The 21,158-nt window shown below is 40.5% G+C and overlaps 1 protein-coding gene across 4 annotated transcripts in view; it reads left to right on the plus strand.

Moving 5' to 3' along the window:
- Positions 1-21,158, plus strand: part of LOC126473954 (protein pigeon) — a 500,491-nt gene that overhangs the window by 301,572 nt on the left and 177,761 nt on the right. The window lies entirely within an intron of this gene.

The raw sequence follows: 21,158 nt of genomic DNA on the forward strand, positions 1-21,158 counted from the left end.
GAAAGATTAAAGGGGGAATTGAAATGTGGTGATGAGAACAAAGGTTTTATGTGGGGCCGCAACTTTTGGAGTGAATATCGTTTATGGCCGCCATCTTGAAATCCGCCATTTTGGATTCAAGTCATTTTTTAAAATGGGAATGGGGTGTATGACACATCAAACAACACTCACTTGAGCTCTGGAATTTAGTGGTGTAATTTGTTTTTGTCTATCTTGTACAGTTTAGAGGTTATTAATGTTCAAATTTTGGAAATTATCTTCATACCAACTGCTGCAACACATGTTCTACGTGTTGTCCATCCCATGCAATGCACAACTGTAGTCGCCAAAACCACTCTGACTGCATACGGAGGAGTGTGTATCCTGCAATGTGGTCACAGGCGTGTTGTATGCGTTCCTCCAGGTGTCTCAAATCACGGATGCCCTCAGCATACACTATCTGCTTAAGATGTCCCCATAGATAAAAATCAAGGGGCATTAAGTCAGGGGACCTGGGCAGCCACTCCACGGGACCACGGCGACCAATCCACTTCCCTGGCAGTTGTTCCTCCAACCATTCACGGACACCAATGCCATGGTGTGGAGGGGCTCCATCGTGCTGAAAATAAGGTGGGAAAATGCCGTCAGCATTCAGTGTGGAAGGGAACACAATGTCCTGCAGCAGCATCAGATACTGTGGTGCAGTTAAGGTGCTGTAAATGAAAAATGGCCCAATAATGCAGGTGTCCCATATGCCACTCCACACCATCACCTTTGCTGGACTATGTTCCCGAATTGGGGCAACCCAGTTCGGATTTGTGTCACTCCAGTATCGACAATTATGTCAATTAACCTCCCCATTCAAAGTGAAATACGCCTTGTCACTGAACAGTATGCCCTTGGCAAACGAAGGAACCAGTTCGTGTTGTTCAGTAGCCCACAGGCAGAACTCCAACCAGTGATCAGGGTCATCCTCGTTAAGTCGATGTTGCATCTGCAGCTTGTAAGTATGCCACTTATTGGTGTGCAATATCCGGACAATGGAGGTTCGGCTTATTCCACATGCTAGGGCCACACAAAAGGTACTTCGTTTAGGACTTTTCACAAATTATGCAACAACCGCAGTTGCAGTTTCCTCATTGGTGGCAGTCCTTGGTCACCCACTATGTGCCCCATCGTGAACAGAGCCTGTCTCCCGGAATTTGGTGATCACGTGAGCCACCGTGCTGTGCGATACCGGTTCTCTTTCTGAATGCTGTCTGTTGGGCTAAGCTGCTATTGTTCGGTAGCTGCGTTCCCCAGATATTAGGATGATTTCGATCTTCTGTTCATGTGTCAGACCCATTTTAGATCACCTGGAACAAAGAGAGACATGAGTCAGTATCGAGGTAACTTTGAACATTAATAACTTCTAAACTGTACAAGATAGACAAAAACAAATTACACCACTCAATTCCAGAGCACAAGCGAGTGTTATTTGATGTGTCATACACCCTTCTTCCCATTTTTTAAAAAAAAGAGTTGAATCCAAATATTTAATATTTAATCATGCATTTAACTGTTAAATCAGAGATTCTGTTGTACCGGATGAAAGTACACTAGTTGGTGCAGCAGTGGATTCTTGCTTGGCTCCAGGAGCAGACCTAGTGCGTACTATAACACAAAAAGTATTACATGAAAATAATAAATTTTTGAAAATATATTGTAACATTAATTGGACAGCTAAAAAATCTACTCACCAAGCAGCAGCAGGAGAACACGCATATAAAAGTTATTGAAGTTTGCAAGCTTTCAGAGCCAGTGACAGAAAAGTTGAAGGGGAAGAAAGAGGGATGAAGAAAAAGGACTGTTGAGGTTTAGGAGAAAGGATAGAGTTCAGAAAAATCAACCAGAACCCCAGGTCAGGCGATACTTACTTAACTTTATACAGTCCTTTTAAGTAGAAGAGTGGATGCATTTGCATAGTGAAATGTTTGTGAGCAAGGCTATGCCTGCATCACTCGTTTGTTACTGCATCTTGCAGCGACTATCATTTCTTGTGTCTGCATTGCAAGGTACCAACCTTGTGTTGGCAACTTCTCTCCAGATGACACCACAGAGTCTCCCATTGACTAATTCAAAATCAACTACGTTTTGAATTATACTTTTGTGAAATGTGAAGGTTGTGCCTAAAATTCAGAGCTTTGAGGTGGGAAGTCTAATTGCTGGCTTACCTATAAAAGTTTTATAGTTTTCACACATTGTTAGGTCATCTCCATGCTATGTTTCTTGGATGGCTTCTAGCTGGATGTTGTTAGTGCTGAAATGGTCTATCATGTGACTGAGTTTCCCAGCTTTGCAGAGGCAGTTAATATTTATGGCTGTAATTTTATGTTTCCTTTTAAATTTAAATTTCAGATTACAAAGATTTTTTCACGATTCCCCAACTGTTGCTTGGGTGATGGTGCAGAAACTCCAGAATCCGAACACATGCTTGTATTACTTTCAGGAGTGGTGTATTGGCTATCTGGAGTAATTTTGTAGTTATCCTGTTTTTGCATTGTGAGTAGACATTTGTTTACCAGAGTTAAAACTAAGATTGTTAGTCTTAGAGTGTTCTTTTCCACCTGCCATAACATGGGATACAGATGCTGACGAAACACCACACAATCTGGGAACAGACATGTTTGGATTTTGATTTCTAGCTTTTATGTTAACATTCAGAGTATGGCTGCTTCTTCCATCAGTTCTGGCATAATGATAATCTTCATCACTACCTTCTATGTTCTTGAGGATTGGGCCCCAGGCTTGGGACAATACATTATGGTAAACATTTTTGTACAAACAATTTCTCAAATATGTTTTTATTGTCCCTAAAAGTTTATCCAAAAGCTATTGAAACAGTATGTACCTTCTGTTTATGAGCGTATATTAATTCTGGGTGGAGATTTTAATTTGCCGGATATAGACTGGGAGACTCAAACGTTCATAACGGGTGGCAGGGACAAAGAATCCAGTGAAATTTCTTTAAGTGCTTTATCCGAAAACTACCTTGAGCAGTTACACAGAGAACCGACTCGTGGCGATAACATATTAGACCTTCTGGTGACAAACAGACCCGAACTATTTGAAACAGTTAACGCGGCACAGGGAATCAGCGATCATAAAGCGATTACGGCATCAATGATTTCGGCCGTAAATAGAAATATTAAAAAAGGTAGGAAGATTTTCCTGTTTAGCAAAAGTGACAAAAAGCAGATTTCAGAGTACCTGATGGCTCAACACAAAAGTTTTGTCTCAAGTACAGATAGTGTTGAGGATCAGTGGACAAAGTTCAAAACCATCGTACAATATGCGTTAGATGAGTATGTGCCAAGCAAGATCGTAAGAGATGGAAAAGAGCCACCGTGGCACAACAACCGAGTTAGAAAACTGCTACGGAAGCAAAGGGAACTTCACAGCAAACACAAACATAGCCAAAGCCTTGCAGACAAACAAAAATTACACGAAGCGAAATGTAGTGTGAGGAGGGCTATGCAAGAGGCATTCAATGAATTCGAAAGTAAAGTTATATGTACTGACTTGGCTGAAAATCCTAAGAAATTTTGGTCTTACGTCAAAGCGATAGGTGGATCAAAACAAAATGTCCAGACACTCTGTGACCAAAATGGTACTGAAACAGAGGATGACAGACTAAAGGCCGAAATACTAAATGTCTTTTTCCAAAGCTGTTTCACAGAGGAAGACTGCACTGCAGTTCCTTCCCTAGATTGTCGCACAGATGACAAAATGGTAGATATTGAAATAGATGACAGAGGGATAGAGAAACAATTAAAATCGCTCAAAAGAGGATAGGCCGCTGGACCTGATGGGATACCAGTTCGATTTTACACAGAGTACGCGAAGGAACTTGCCCCCCTTCTTGCAGCGGTGTACCGTAGGTCTCTAGAAGAGCGTAGCGTTACAAAGGATTGGAAAAGGGCACAGGTCATCCCCGTTTTTAAGAAGGGACGTCGAACAGATGTGCAAAACTAAAGACCTACATCTCTAACGTCGATCAGTTGTAGAATTTTGGAACACGTATTATGTTCGAGTATAATGACTTTTCTGGAGACTAGAAGTCTACTCTGTAGGAATCAGCATGGGTTTCAAAAAAGACGGTCGTGTGAAACCCAGCTCGCGCTATTCGTCCACGAGACTCAGAGGGCCATAGACATGGGTTCACAGGTAGATGCCGTGTTTCTTGACTTCCGCAAGGTGTTCGATACAGTTCCCCACAGTTGTTTACTGAACAAAGTAAGAGCATATGGACTATCAGACCAATTGTGTGATTGGATTGAGGAGTTCCTAGATAACAGAACGCAGCATGTCATTCTCAATGGAGAGAAGTCTTCCGAAGTGAGAGTGATTTCATGTGTGCCGCAGGGGAGTGTCATAGGACCGTTGCTATTCACAATATACATAAATGACCTGGTGGATGACATCGGAAGTTCACTGAGACTTTTTGCAGATGATGCTGTGGTGTATCGAGAGGTTGTAACAATGGAAAATTGTACTGAAATGCAGGAGGATCTGCAGCGAATTGACGCATGGTGCAGGGAATGGCAATAGAATCTCAGTGTACACAAGTGTAATGTGCTGCGAATACATAGAAAGATAGATCCCTTATCATTTAGCTACAAAATAGCAGGTCAGCAACTGGAAGCAGTTAATTCCATAAATTGTCTAGGAGTATGCATTAGGAGTGATTTAAAATGGAATGATCATATAAAGTTGATTGTCGGTAAAGCAGATCCCAGACTGAGATTCATTGGAAGAATCCTAAGGAAATGCAATCCGAAAACAAAGGAAGTAGGGTACAGTACGCTTGTTCGCCCACTGCTTGAATACTGCTCAGCAGTGTGGGATCCGTACCAGATAGGGTTGATAGAAGAGATAGAGAAGATCCAACGGAGAGCAGCGCGCTTCGTTACAGGATCATTTAGTAATTGCAAAAGCATTACGGAGATAATAGATAAACTCCAGTGGAAGACTCTGCAGGAGAGACGCTCAGTAGCTCGGTACGGGCTTTTGTTAAAGTTTCGAGAACATACCTTCACCGAAGAGTCAAGCAGTATATTGCTCCCTCCTACGTAAATCTCGCGAAGAGACCATGAGGATAAAATCAGAGAGATTAGAGCCCACACAGAAACATACCGACAATTCTTCTTTCCACGAACAATACGAGACTGGAATAGAAGGGAGAACCGATAGAGGTACTCAGGGTACCCTCCACCACATACCGTCAGGTGGCTTGCGGAGTATGGATGTAGATGTAGATGTACAAATAAAGTGTTATAAAAACTGTAATTAATACAAAATAAATGTAAAACAGGCAGAAAACATTTAATTATAGCTTAACATAGTGGAATTGAACATTTTCAATGATGTAACTATGAAAAAATACATCAGATATAATTACCGTAAGTACTCTGAATGTTGCATAGGCTGGGAGAAACTCAGGTTTCATATTGTTTACCTCTACAGGAAAGAAATATACTATTGTTTGAGATTGGATAAACTTCAGTAGAGTAAGAATGCAGTGTGCATTGTCGTTGTTGCTGACATATCATGATCAAATATTGTTCCAACATTTGCCAAAGTTGTGTACCATATTAAGTCTCCTTCCACCAGTCACTGGTTTACTGAATGTGAAAGTGAGTTGCGTCCATATATAGACAAGAAACGTAATGCTCATATACAGGTTATGAATAATCCTAAAGACCAACGAGCAATAGCTGAATACAAGGCCTGCAAAGCAGATCTACAACGAGTTTCTCACCATTGCGCAAATAGATATTGGACCAACCTTTGTAAAACTATTCAGATCTGCCGAGACAAAGGAGATTATAGTGGCATGTATCAAGGTACCAAAAAGGCCATTGGACCAACAAGCAGAAAGTTCGCTGCAATAAAAGATCTAAATGGAGACCCAATCAACAATAAAAACCGGCAGCTAGATAAATGGGTGCAGCACTATGCTAAACTATACTCAGAAGAGGTCAACATTTCTTCAGAAGCTCTGGGTACTTTACCAACTTACCCAGTTATGTCTGAGCTTGATGATCCTCCCACTGTTGACGAATTAAAACTGGCACTTAAAAGTCTAAAGCTAGGCAAGAGTACAGGCCGTGATAACTTACGAGCAGAAATCATCAAACTTGACTGCGTTTTGCCAATATTGTATCAAATCCTACTGCAGTGTTGGGAAGAAGGCACAGTACCTCAAGACATGCGAGATGCAAGTATATTAACAATCTATAAGGGAAAAGGCGACAGAGGTAATTGTAACAACTATAGAGGAATATCTCTCTTGAGCATTGCTGGAAAGGCATATGCAAGGATAATCCTGAAGAGACTGGAAACCTTGGCTGCTCGGATCTACCCTGAGTCACAGTGTGGATTTCGAACTGGCAGACCCACAAGTGACATGATATTCACCTTGCGCCAACTACAAGAGGGGTTGACCTCAACAAAGCCTTTGACACCGTCAGTATGGAGGGACTCTACAGCATACTGGAAAAAATTGGATGGCCCTCAACTTTGCTGTCTTTAATAAGATCTTTTCATGACAATATGTGTGGCTCTGTAATCTTCGATGGCAGTACATCTAAACCATTCAGTATGAACTGTGGCGTAAGACAAGGCTGTGTGTTGGCACCCACACTTTTTGGATTTTTCCTCTCGGGTCTGCTCCAAGTGGCTTTCGAGAATTGCAATGCTGGAGTACATCTGCATACTAGGAAAGATGGAAGGCTTTTCAATGTCAGTCTTCTGAAGAGTAAGACACAGCACTACGAGATAGTCGCTCGTGAACTCCTGTATGCTGATGAAGCTACAATTGTTGCGAACTCCGCAGAAGAGCTGCAAGAGCTAGTATCAAGATTTAGTCACGCATGACACCTATTCTCGATGAGTGTAAACAGCAGTAAGACCGTAATTATGGTTCAGGGTACTAACACAAAGCCAAATATCACACTAGATGGCACTACTCTGCAAATCGTAGATAACTTCTGCTATCTTGGATCTACTACAGAATCAAACATGACTGTTGACAAGGAAATTGATGCTCGCATTGGAAGAGCTACGACAACTTTTGGCAAACTCTCTACACGTGTTTGGAAAAACAACAAACTCTCTTTGACCACCAGAATTCTTGTATATCAAACTTGCGTCCTCAGCATCCTTCTGTATGCATCAGAAACATGGACTACCTATGCCAAATAAGAACGTCGCCTTTCCACGTGCAGTGCCTGAGATCCATCCTCACAGTAACGTGGAAGGACCGAGTGGCCAACGAAGCAGTGGTATCTAAAACTAACTGCAACAGTATTTCAGATATCTTGAAGCAGAGATGACTCCGCTGGCTGGGACATGTCCACCGTATGGATCCTGACAGATTACCACGTGAGGTGATGCTTGGAGAGATCTCTATAGCCAAAAGACCTGTAGGACGTCCTGTATTGAGGTTCAAGGACTCCTGTAAACGAGATATGGAGAGCTTTGGAATCGACACAAACAGGTGGGAGGCACGGGCTAGCATGAGACCAGAGTGGCGTGATGATATATCATCTGGAATGTCGAAGCATGATGAAGGCTTGTGAGACAGATTAAGGCAGAAAAAGCTTCGCAATGCTACCACTGCTCCTGCCTCAGCAGCCAGATACACTTGTGACAATTGCGGCAAGAGATGCCGTGCTGCCATTGGCTTGACAAGTCATATGAAAAAATGCAACCCATAAACACACAGACACTGCAACAATCATCTATCAAGATGTCGTGGCTAATAATAACGGTCACATCAACAATGGAATAGCCTAGCTCTTGTCCATGAAAGACTTCGTTACATTCATCAACAACTGGATTTTGTTTCCAAGGAATTGTTTTGGCTTTGTTTAATGAGTGCTTAAAAAAGGTTTGCTTTTTCTTGCGATTGACTGGTCAGTGCTTCATGGCCACAGTGTGACTGGTAATTTCCAACTGCCCAGCATTTGGTGAAGTTCGAATGTTCCTGCAGCTTTGGGTGTAACACTGTATCTTGACATTCTGTGATAAATCTCATGTAGAAAGCTTCTGATGGCACAACTTTACCAGTGCTAGAAAAACCTTTAAATTTTGCACCGACAACCGAGTGTTTGCCAGTGGTTGATTTTAATTCTGTTGAACAGGCTGTTTTTAAACTACCTCCTGATGTTGCAGAGGAGCCTAGGAGGGAGGTATATCGTCTGTTAACTGGGCCATGTCCACCCTAGTGTCATATCGAAGTAGCTGAGAGGGCTGCTTTATGTTCACATAGAGTTGATCTGGATATTATTTTACCTGTTGGCAGCATAATGAAATTTACTGCATGCTGACTACTCCCTTCCCCACATTTGCATTAGTTCTCAGCAAAACAGCCCTTTTGATTCAAAATAAATTTGCACATGGCCTCAATTGCCAGAGCTTCATCTGCAAGTGTAAGGTGACACTAATATTAATCTATTGCATGATGTAAAAATGTTGACATCAGCAGCAATCATTTAATGTGCAAATATGAGATGACCTTGCGTTTTACAAACATTGAATCTGGGGGAAGAAACCTTATCAATTTGGTAAATGTTGTACCTTAGATTGCTCAAACAGTGAACTGCTATGCCAAGTAGATAGGGAAAAGCACAAGTCACACAATCTACAAGAAGTGTAGCAGAAGTGATCCTAAAAATTACCAGTCTATATTACTGACATCTATCTGTCATAGAATTTTAGTATATATTCTGAGTTCAAACATTAAGAGGCATCTCAAACAGAGTGACCTCCTGCATACCATCCAACAGGAAAATTCAGTTACGTGAAATACACCTTGCACAATCTTCACATGACATACTTAGAGCCATGGGTCAAGGTAATCAGGTAGACACAGTATTTCTAGACTTGCAGAGAACATTTGGCTCTGTAAAATGTTTACATTTATCAGTGACAGTTTGATCATATTGAGTATGAAAGGAAATTTTTGACTGAATTGATGAGTTGGGTAGGCAGCATGTTATCATGGATAGAGGGTCGTTCTTAACAGTAAACTCAAAATTGTTGCAAATGATGCAGTTATCTTCAATAAATTCTGTGTGAAAAATTTACATAAGTATTCAGTCATATCGTGACAACACTTCAGAGTGGTTCAAAGGTTGACAACTTACTTTAAATGTACAGAAATGTAAAATTATGCACTTCAAAAGTGCAAAAACTTTGACTGCAATGTTATTGTTTCACATTTGGATAAAGTCAACTCATCCAAACACCTGAATGTAATACATTATTGGAGTATGAAATGGAATGAAGACATAGGTTCAGTCTTGGTTAAACCTGGTAGAACATTCAATTCATAGGAATGTTACTGGGAGAATGCAATCAGTTTACAAAGGAGATTGTTTGCAAAACACTTGAACATTCTAGAATATTGTTCAAGTGTGTTGAATCCATAACAGACAGGACCAACAAAATATGTCAATGTTTACAAAGTAGAGCAACATGAATGGTCACTGGTTTGTTAGATCGTTGGGAGAAAGATTGTGAGATGCAGAAAAACATAAATTGGCAGCCAGTCCAATATTGATACCTAGTATCATGTGAAATCCTACTTACAAATTTTCAAAAAGTCAGTATTAAGTGAGGAATTTAATAATGTACTATCACCCCCTACATATTGTTACCGTAGGGAGCACAAAGATAAGATTAAAATAATTTCAGTATGCACAGAAGCTTTTAAACCATAATTCATCCTTCACTTCATACACAAGGGGAATGAGAGGAAATACTAATTCGTAATGTAACAGGAAATTACCTCTTCCAGCGATATGCAGAATGTTGATATGGTTATAGAATGTGCAACTCATAGACTTCAATGTTTTTGCAAATGACAGCAATTTCTGATCAAAATATTTTAAGTTGACAGGAACATGTATTATCAAAGCAAAAAGAGTGATGTTAAAAGTGGAGCAACTCCATTAGAGTCAATTGAAAAGGTAAACTACTTAAATTAATTAAGCACATGAGCTGAGTAGTTTTCAAGGTTTATATATGTTTGACAGTTGTTTAAATGGATCTTTGTGCTATGTTATATTCATTAAATTATTACTAGTAGAAGCCAACCTCGGGGAAGATCAGTTTGGATTCCGTAGAAACACTGGAACACGTGAGGCAATACTGACCTTATGACTTATCTTAGAAGAAAGATTAAGGAAAGGCAAACCTACGTTTCTAGCATTTGTAGACTTAGAGAAAGCTTTCGACAATGTTGACTGGAATACTCTCTTCCAAATTCTAAAGGTGGCAGGGGTAAAATACAGGGAGCGAAAGGCTATTTACAATTTGTACAGAAACCAAATGGCAGTTATAAGAGTCGAGGGACATGAAAGGGAAGCAGTGGTTGGGAAGGGAGTAAGACAGGGTTGTAGCCTCTCCCCGATGTTGTTCAATCTGTATATTGAGCAAGCAGTAAAGGAAACAAAAGAAAAATTCGGAGTAGGTATTAAAATTCATGGAGAAGAAATAAAAACTTTGAGGTTCGCTGATGACATTGTAATTCTGTCAGAGACAGCAAAGGACTTGGAAGAGCAGTTGAATGGAATGGACAGTGTCTAGAAAGGAGGATATAAGATGAACATCAACAAAAGCAAAACAAGGATAATGGAATGTAGTCTAATTAAGTCGGGTGATGCTGAGGGAATTAGATTAGGAAATGAGGCACTTAAAGTAGTAAAGGAGTTTTGCTATTTGGGGAGCAAAATAACTGATGATGGTCGAAGTAGAGAGGATATAAAATGTAGGCTGGCAATGGCAAGGAAAGCGTTTCTGAAGAAGAGAAATTTGTTAACATCCAGTATTGATTTAAGTGTCAGGAAGTCATTTCTGAAAGTATTTGTATGGAGTGTAGCCATGTATGGAAGTGAAACATGGACGATAAATAGTTTGGACAAGAAGAGAATAGAAGCTTTCGAAATGTGGTGCTACAGAAGAATGCTGAAGATTAGATGGGTAGATCACATAACTAATGAGGAAGTATTGAATAGGATTGGGGAGAAGAGAAGTTTGTGGCACAACTTGACCAAAAGAAGGGATCGGTTGGTAGGACATGTTCTGAGGCATCAAGGGATCACCAATTTAGTATTGGAGGGCAGCGTGGAGGGTAAAAATCGTAGAGGGAGACCAAGAGATGAATACACTAAGCAGACTCAGAAGGATGTAGGTTGCAGTAGGTACTGGGAGATGAAAAAGCTTGCACAGGATAGAGTATCATGGAGAGCTGCATCAAACCAGTCTCAGGACTGAAGACCACAACAACAGCAACAGTTATTGCATGGGAGAACACAATTTAAAAATGTATTTGACTTGGTTCACTTCCCCCGTGAAAATATTTGAAACAAGATGTATTGTCAGTATTGGTTGTTGTTGTGGTCTTCAGTCCTGAGACTGGCTTGATGCAGCTCTCCATGCTACTCTATCTGTGCAAGCTGCTTCATCTCCCAGTATATACTGCAGCCTACATCCTTCTGAATCTGCTTATTGTATTCATCTCTTGGTCTCCCTCTACGATTTTTACCCTCCATGCTGCCTTCAAATACTAAGTTGGTGATCCCTTGATGCCTCAGGACATGTCCTACCAACGTATCCCTTCTTCTAGTCAAGTCGTACCACAAACTCCTCTTCTCCCCAATTCTGTGCAATACCTCCTCATTAGTTATGTCATCTACCCATCTAATCTTCAGCATTCTTGTTTAGCACCACATTTTGAAAGCTTCTATTCTCTTCTTGTCCAAACTATTTATCGTCCATGTTTCACTTCCATAAGTACTTCCATAAGTACTTTCAGAAATAACTTCCTGACACTTAAATCTATACTCAATGTTAACAAATTTCTCTTCTTCAGAATGCTTTCCTTGCCATAGCCAATCCGCATTTTATATCCTCCCTACTTCGACAGTCATCAGTTATTTTGTTTCCCAAATAGCAAAACTCATTTACTACTATAAGTGTCTCATTTCCTAATCTAATTCCCTCAGCATCACCCGAGTTAACTCGACTACATTCCATTATCCTCATTTTGCTTTTGTTGGTGTTCATCTTACATCCTCCTTTCAAGACACTGTCCATTCTGTTCAACTGCTCTTCCAAGTCCTTTGCTGTCTCTGACAGAATTACAATGTCATCGGCGAACCTTAAAGTTTTTATTTCTTCTCCATGGATTTTAATACCTACTCCAAATGTTTCTTTTGTTCCCTTTACTGCTTGCTCAATATGCAGATTGAATAACATCGGGGATAGGCTACTACCCTGTCTCACTCCCTTCTCAACCACTGCTTCACTTTCAAGTCCCTCGACTCTTATAATTGCCATCTGGTTTCTGTACAAATTGTAAATAGACATTTGCTCCCTGCATTTTACCCCAGCCACGTTCAGAATTCCAGTCAACATTGTCAAAAGCTTTCTCTAAGACTACAAATGCTAGAAATGTATGTTTGCCTTTTCTTAATCTTGCTTCTAAGATAAGCCGTAGGGTCAGTATTGCCTCACATGTTCCAACATTTCTACGGAATCCAAACTGATCTTCCCCGAGGTCGGCTTCTACCACTTTTTCCGTTCATCTGTAAAGAATTTGTGTTAGTATTTTCCAGCCGAGACTTATTAAACTGATAGTTCGGTAATTTTCACATCTGTCAACACCTGCTTTCTTTGGGATTGGAATTATTATATTCTTCTTGTAGTCTGAGGGTATTTCACCTGTCTCATACATTTTGCTCACCAGATGGTAGAGTTTTGTCAGGACTTGCTCTCCCAAGGCTGTCGGTAGTTCTAATGGAATGTTGTCTACTCCCGGGGCCTTGTTTCGACTTAGGTCTTTCAGTGCTCTGTCAAACTCTTCACGCAGTATCGTATCTCCCATTTCATCTTCATCTACATCCTCTTCCATTTCCATAATATTGCCCTCAAGTGCATCGCCCTTGTATAGACCCTCTATGTATATACTCCTTCCACCTTTCTGCTTTCCATTCTTTGCTTAGAACTGGGTTTCCATCAGAGATCTTGATATTCATACAAGTGGTTCTCTTTTCTCCAAAGGTCTCTTTAATTTTCCTGTAGGCAGTATCTATCTTACCCCTAGTGAGATAAGCCTCTACATCCTCAAATTTGTCCTCTAGCCATCTCTGCTTAGCCATTTTGCACTTCCTGTCAATCTCATTTTTGAGACGTCTGTATTCCTTTTTGCCTACTTCATTTACTGCATTTTTATATTGTCTCCTTTCATCAATTAAATTCAATATTTCTTCTGTTACCCAAGGATTTCTACTAGCCCTCGTCCTTTTACCTACTTGATCCTCTGCTGCCTTCACTGTTTCATCCCTCAAAGCTATCCATTCTTCTTTTACTGTATTTCTTTCCCCCATTCTTGTCAATTGTTCCCTTATGCTCTCCCTGAAACTGTGTACAACCTCTGGTTAAGTCAGTTTATCCAGGTCCCATTTCCTTAAATTCCCACGATTTTGCAGTTTCTTCAGTTTTAATCTACAGTTCATAACCAATAAATTGTGGTCAGAGTCCACATCTGCCCCTGGAAATGTCTTACAATTTAAAACCTGGTTCCAAAATCTCTGTCTTACCATTATGTAATCTATCTGAAACCTGTCAGTATCTCCAGGTCTCTTCCATGTATACAGCCTTCTTTTATGATTCTTGAACCAAGTGTTAGCTATGATTAAGTTATGCTCTGTGCAAAATTCTACTAGGCGGCTTCCTCTTTCATTTCTTACTCCCAATCTATATTCACCTACTACGTTTCCTTCTCTTCCTTTTTGTACTGTCGAATTCCAGTCACCCATGACTATTAAATTTTCATCTCCCTTCACTATCTGAATAATTTCTTTTATCTCATCATACATTTCATCAATTTCTTCGGCATCTGCAGAGCTAGTTGGCATATAAACTTGTACTACTGTGGTAGGCGTGGGCTTCGTGTCTATCTTGGCCACAATAAGGTGTTCACTATGCTGTTTGTAGTAGCTTACCCACACTCCTATTTTTTTATTCATTATTAAACCTACTCCTGCATTACCCCTATTTGATTTTGTATGTATAACCCTGTATTCACCTGACGTGAATTGGTACCTGGAATGTCAGAACTCTGCTACAAGCAGGAAAACTAGAAAACCTTAAAAGAGAGATGGAAAAGAATCATATGGACCTCGTAGGAGTTGCTGAAGTAAGATGGAATGGACATGGAGAGTTGCAGTCAGATGAATATGTATTCTACTACTCAGGAGGAGAAGTAAAAGGAATTAATGGAGTAGGAATGATTATGACAAAGGAATTGGCTAAATGTGTGGAATATGTAGACTATGCAAATGACCGGGTTATTGGTGTAAGGCTGAAAGGAGCACAAAAAGATTTACTGATTGTCCAGGTGTGTATGCCAACTTCAGAACATGATGACCAAATTGTAGAGGAAACGTACAATGTAATAGAGAGAATAATGGACGAAAATAAAAAATGCTGCAAAATAGTAATGGGAGACTGGAACGCCATTGTGGGAGAAGGGAAAGAGGGAAACGTAGTAGGCAGTCTTGGAAAGAGAAATGACAGAGGTGAATGGTTAATTGACTTCTGTAGGGAAAGGCAGCTGATAGTGGCAAACACATGGTTCAAGAACCATAAGAGTAGGCTCTACACTTGGAAATCACCAGGGGATAAATATAGAAACCAAATCGATTTTATACTGGTAGAAGAAAGATACAGGAATGGAATCAAGAAGGTGCACACATTACCAGGTGCAGATATTAATAGTGACCACAACTTACTTATGGCAGAAATAGAAATAAGAATGAAAAAACTGAAAAAGGCGACAATGGTGAAGAAATGGGATCTAGAGAAGACAAGGTCCAACAAAGAACAAATTACAGAAATGCTGTCTCGGGACTTTCTAAACACATTACGAGACAAAGAAGCACCTGATAATGCCAACGAGTACTGGAATATGCTGAAAGAAGGAATCATTAAAGCAGGACAGCAAAATATAGGATATGTAAAAGGGAAAAGGTCAAAAGAACCATGGGTCACACAAGAAATGATTTCCAAGCTGGAGGAGAGAAGAAAATTGAAAAACAAGAACACTGAAGATGCAAGAAAGATATACCGAAGGTTAAATAATGAACTGCGAAGAGAAACAGAGCAGGCTAGGAAAAATGGCTAAAAGAGGAATGTGATGAAATTGAAGAAGGGAAGATACGACTTACTATACAACAGAGTAAAGACTATGACATGGGAACAAAACAGAGCAGGAAGTGCTACTATGGAAATTTTGAGTAAAGACGAAGAGGTAGTGTATAAAGATCGTGACGATGTCCTCCAGAGATGGGAAGAATATATAAAAGAGCTATATGACACAAATAGCAAACCAGAAACTCTGGAACTTGAATCACACAACAGTGTAAGTGATGAAGAGAAAGGACCGACCATCATAATGGAAGAAGTAAAGTCTGCTATTGCTGCAATGAAAAATGGCAAAGCAGTAGGTACAGATACAATACCGGGAGAAATACTAAAATGCTTGAACCACAATGGAATAAGAGAAATATTGAGGTTATGTAATAAAATATATGACAGTGGTGAATGGCCTGAGGACTTTTTGACAACAGTAATGATTCCATTGCCGAAAAAACAAGGAACCAAGAAATGCAGCGAGCACAGGACAATCAGCCTCATTTCACATGCAGCCAAAGTGATGTTAAGAATAATTAATAAAAGACTTGAAAAAGTAATAGAGGAGAATCTCGGCGAGGAGCAGTTTGGCTTTAGACGGAATACGGGCACCAGAGATGCAATAGGGCTCCTACGAATCTTAGGAGAAAGGTTTATTGAAAAAGGAAGAGACCTATATATGTGCTTCATCGATTTAGAAAAGGCATTTGACAATGTGGTTTGGGACAAGCTGGCGACTATTATGAGGGAAAAGAGAGTGGACTGGAAAACCAGAAGACTTATAAACTCATTGTACCTTAATCAAAAAGTTTCAGTTAAAGTGAGAGGAGAAAGTACGAACTGGATCAGACTAGGGAAAGGAGTAAGACAAGGATGCTGTTTATCACCTACTCTTTTCAACCTGTACTTGGAAAATATGATTGACCAATGCTCATTAGATGACAAAGGAGTAGAAATTGGAGGAAGAAGAGTAGGGTGCTTGAGATTTGCTGATGACATGGTCCTTCTAGCCACAGGGGAAAAAGAATTACAGGATTTGGTGGACACCATTGCAACTAACGGAAAAAAATATGGAATGAAAATTAACACAAATAAAACAAAAGTATTGGCAATAGGAGGAAATAAGGAACTAAAAATTGTGCTGAATGGAGAAAAACTAGAACAGGTGCAAAATTTTAAGTATCTTGGAAGCAGGATAGACACCGACTGGAAGTGCACCACAGAAATTAAAACAAGCATAGCAATGGCAAAAGAGGTGTTTTATAAGAAAAGGAGAATCTTCTGTAGCGGTATGGACAGAGAACTCAGAAAGAGACTCATAAAATGCCTTGTATGGAGTGTTCTTCTATATGGCGCTGAAACATGGACTATGAGGAAAAAAGACAGAGAAAGGCTGGAGGCTTTTGAGATCTGGACATGGCGGAAGATGGAAGGAATAAGTTGGATGGACAGAGTAAAAAATGAAGAGGTACTGAGAAGAGTGGGAGAGAAAAGGCAGTTACTAGATGTAATAAAGAGAAGAAAAAGAAATTGGATTGGGCATATATTAAGAAAGAATGACGGACTGATAAAAACAGTTTTAGAAGGTTATGTAGAAGGGAAAAGGAAGCGAGGAAGGAAGAGATTCCAGATACTGGATGACATGATGGACGGTACAACATACAGCAGCCTTAAGAAGGAAGCAATGGATCGCAGAAAATGGAGAGGCAAAGGACCTGCTAATATAGCAGATAACTGATGATGATGATGATGATTCACCTGACCAGAACTCTTGTTCTTCCTGCCACCGAACTTGGTATACATGTCCATGTAAGTATTGGTTATAGATACAAAACATCCTCAGTTTCCACTGAAGTGGTGGTTATAAAACCTAATAACTTACGTTATGTTGTTACAGTTGTCACAACTGTGTGTTGAAGTGTTTCTTAACATTCTAGTCACAAACAATGTCATTGTCACCCATGTACTGCAAAATTACATTGCTGGAGTATGTGTTCTGCTGTAATGACATTATATTCTTAGAGGGACATACAGAACTGTTACTTCGATTGTTCATAGTTAATAAAATCCGCTACAGTTATAATACTTGCATAAATGCATCTGCACTGGCTGTGTGGGATCCTCTCCAGTTGCCTCTTATAGGGTGCCTAGGAAGCTGTTTTCTCAGATAGCTAGACAACATACAAGCAAATCATTTTAATTGAGTTTATTACAGAAACTGAATTGGCAGTACTAAACTTTCATTTCTACATGATTGGTCGCAAGTGTGGGCTTTTGCCCACTCGTCTCGTACAGGGTGCCTAAATTATGCTGTATTGTCGGAATGCTATGCAGTAATTCAAGCGAATCACATTAACAATTTTTATTACAAATAAGAAGGTTGACAAAACTTAAGTTTGAATTTACAATGGTGTCGCAAGCGATGGGCAACATGCAAACAAGTAATGATCATCATTATAGACAATGTCCATGTAAGCAGTTGATATGGATCACTACTAACTGCTATTGTAGCACTCTCTGCTAGGCTGTGCTAATACTGTCTGGCAGAGGCTGGCAGGAGTGGCGCTTATATTCTCTTTGGCTAGAAGGTGCTCCTGTCGGGTTGCGGTCCTTGTCATTGCGCTATTGGCTGACGTCATCTCGCTGCCCTCTTTGCTCTTGGGATCTTTGTCTTTGTGCTGGTGCTTGTCCATATGCTGTAACATTCCCCAAAGCAATGGACCGTCATCATGTAGGGAGTGCGACCATGGCGGGGGAGGCAGGAGTGTTGGCGCAATGTCAGGCTGGAAGCTGTTGCTGCAGCGGATGTTAAGCTTCCAGCCAAACCCTGCTTTCTTTGCCTGCACTCTGCGGAAACATTCCCTGGAAAATGACCAGAAGGGTATGTGTCCTCCTCCTGCTGTCAGGAACCAGATGAAGAAGATGGTGACTGCTGCTGTTTGGACCGGTCCAGCTCCATCGGTAGGATAAGAGGAGGCGGAGGCTTTGTCTCCATGAGGTCATCCTGCAGTGTCCTGATGATGCCCTCTGGCAGCTGCTGTGGCTACGCTGTCCTCTGGATCCATGAATCTGGGAGAAGAGACACTGAAATATCATTTTGCACATAACAGAGGCGAAGTTGATTTTGGGAGTGGTGCTGCAAGCCATCAGGACCTGAAATAAGATACATGCAAGTGCCAAGTCGATGGATGATCTCACCTCACACCCACCATCTGCTCCCATTAAAAACCCTGAGGAGGGTGGAGCATGTGGAGCAGTGTCCGATGGTGGTGGCTGTGAAGCAGTTCCGCCGGCGATGGACCATCTTGGAGGTGCAAACGATATGACACGAGAAACAGAAACACTGCTTGATCCCTGGTGTTTGCGGAGCGAAGTTTTCCATCTGCTGCTTGAAGGTTCTGACAAAATGTTCCTCTTCGCCGTTTGACTGAGTATGGAACAGTGCACTAGTTAGATGCTGTATGCCATTGCATTCACAAAATGTTTGAAGTTCATGTGATGTGAACTGAGGGCTGTTGCCATCTAGGCAAAAAATTGATGATAACACCTGAATTGCGCTATGTGACATTGTTGAATTCATCGGCACAGCAAATGGAAACTTGCTATATGAGTCAACCACAATCAACCAGCAAGTATTCCAAAAAGGTTCTGCAAAGTTTACATGCAGACGTTGCAATGACGATTGTGACTTACACCAAGCAGAGAGTTTTTGTGGCGGAGTGGACTGATTTTCCGCATATGCGTGACACTATGAAGTCGTCTGTTCTATTTGTGCATCCATACCCTGCCAAGCACAGTGGCGATGCACATCTCCCCCAGTATCCTTGGTGAAGTAACTGCAAAACTTATTTTTTAAAAGCTTTAGGGATTAACACACGTGACTGTCCACTGTCATTTTGAACAAAGATCACACCTTTCTGTACAGCTAGGCTATGCCGACATGCAAAGTATCGGCATTCTGCAGAGTTCTGTATTCTGTTCAAGGAACAAGGCCAAGATGTGCGAACGTACTTTAGCAAAATGTTCAAATCTGAATTAGTTTCCATGGCCTGTGAAATTTTCCTATAGTTCAGCAGAAAAGATTGAAGCATTTCAGAATCCTGAGCATCGATGTGATAACAAGACACAGCAGAAGTGTCAAACTCTGTATCAGGGCCGATCGGAAGACTTGATGAAAGTATGCCCACATTACCATGTTGAGCTGTCAGATGATTCACAATGTCATTCAGGTACTGAGAAAACAGCCCATCTTTGCAATTTTTGGGTAGTTCTTACTGGAACCAGTTTCGCTGGATGACACAAGAACTGCAAAGGCTTGTGATCTGTTACTAAGTAGAATTTTCTGCCATACAAATACTGGTGAAATTTGGTGACACCATACACAATAGCCGAAGCCTCTTTCCAAATTTTGAATTGTTGCACTGAACTTTGGACAACACTTTTGATGCGAAAGTGGTAGGCCTGTCTTTTATCACCAGCTCTGTGTGAAAGCACTGCACCAGTTCCATAAGAGGAAGCCTCAACTTGCAGTACAACTGATTTGTCAGGATCAAAGTGAACTAAGCATCAATCATGGAGCAATGCATCTTGCACATTCTTAAAAGCAACTTGGCACTCATCTGTTCAAACAAAGGGGACATTCTTGGGGTGCAAGCAATGCAATGGAGCCACTATTTGTGCAGCATTTGGTAGGAACTGAATATAATAGTTCGTTTTCCCTAAAACAGACTACAATTCTGTAATATTGTGAGGAACTGGCAAATCCCATATAGCTAACAAATGCGACTGAAGAGTATGTACAACTTAACTGTTTGTGACATAACCAAGATACTGCAACTCAAGTTTTAAAAAATCACACTTGTCCAATCTACACTTAAGTCCTGTATCAGACAACACACAAAACAAAGCACACAAATTTGCAGTATGTTCTTCAGGTGTATAAGTAGCCACGACAATATTGTCTAAACAGTTTGAACAGTTTGGTACTTGCGCAGTCAGCTGTTTCAAATACAGTTGTAAAATGAAGGGCGTGGTAGCACTGCCAAAAGGCAAACACAAATATTTAAACAAGCCCAAATAAGTATTTACAACATGCACTTTTTGAGATTCTTCATCGAGTGGTATTTGAAGATAGGTGTCACGCAAATAAGTTTTTGAAAAGTAGTGTCCAGTGCCTAATTTGTCCATGAGATCCTCTGGGCGTGGGAATGGGTAAGTAAGTATCAATGACAGTTTGCGGGTTGAATGTAGACTTAGAGTCAACACAGAGGCAAATGAGACCTGAAGGTTTGGGTAGCAAAACCATTGAACTAGCTGATATGGGCACAATAACTCCGCTATCTTGCAATTCTTTAAGTTCAGCAGTGACTTTGTCCTGTAATGCAATGAGAACACTTTTGGGCCGGCAAAATTTCAGCTGATTATTGTCTTTCTGAGTAATATGTGCAACAAAATTGATAGCTTTGCCTAAACCTTCAGGAAAGAGTTCCAGGAATTCCTTTACCAAGCTAGCTACTATGTGTTTTGCATGGAATGTAGACACTGACAACACATTTTCCTGAATGTTAAAGCCAAACAAATCAAGGAATCAAGACCTAATATATTCTCACACTTATGTGATTGTGGCACCATAAAAGTCATCTTTTGCATTTGTGAGTGATACATGGCAGACAAAGTACAAGTTACCAGAACGTGAATGACTTGTTTAGTTGGCTTGGCTAGTGCAAGCTGCCGCTGAATGGGCCAATCGCAACCAAGGGGCTCAGCCTTGATATACAAAGTTATGCAAGTGTTTTCTTGCAAACAAGTGAAATTTCCAAAGATTCAGTTACATGCCTTGTAATTGCTAACAGCAGACCAACAGTGAAAGAGAAAGAGTACATTAATTATTATACATGTCTCCATCTATAAAGTAACTATTTAAATAAAATGTAGAA

The sequence above is a fragment of the Schistocerca serialis genome, chromosome 4 (assembly GCF_023864345.2).
Source record: "Schistocerca serialis cubense isolate TAMUIC-IGC-003099 chromosome 4, iqSchSeri2.2, whole genome shotgun sequence".
Taxonomy (NCBI): domain Eukaryota; kingdom Metazoa; phylum Arthropoda; class Insecta; order Orthoptera; family Acrididae; genus Schistocerca; species Schistocerca serialis.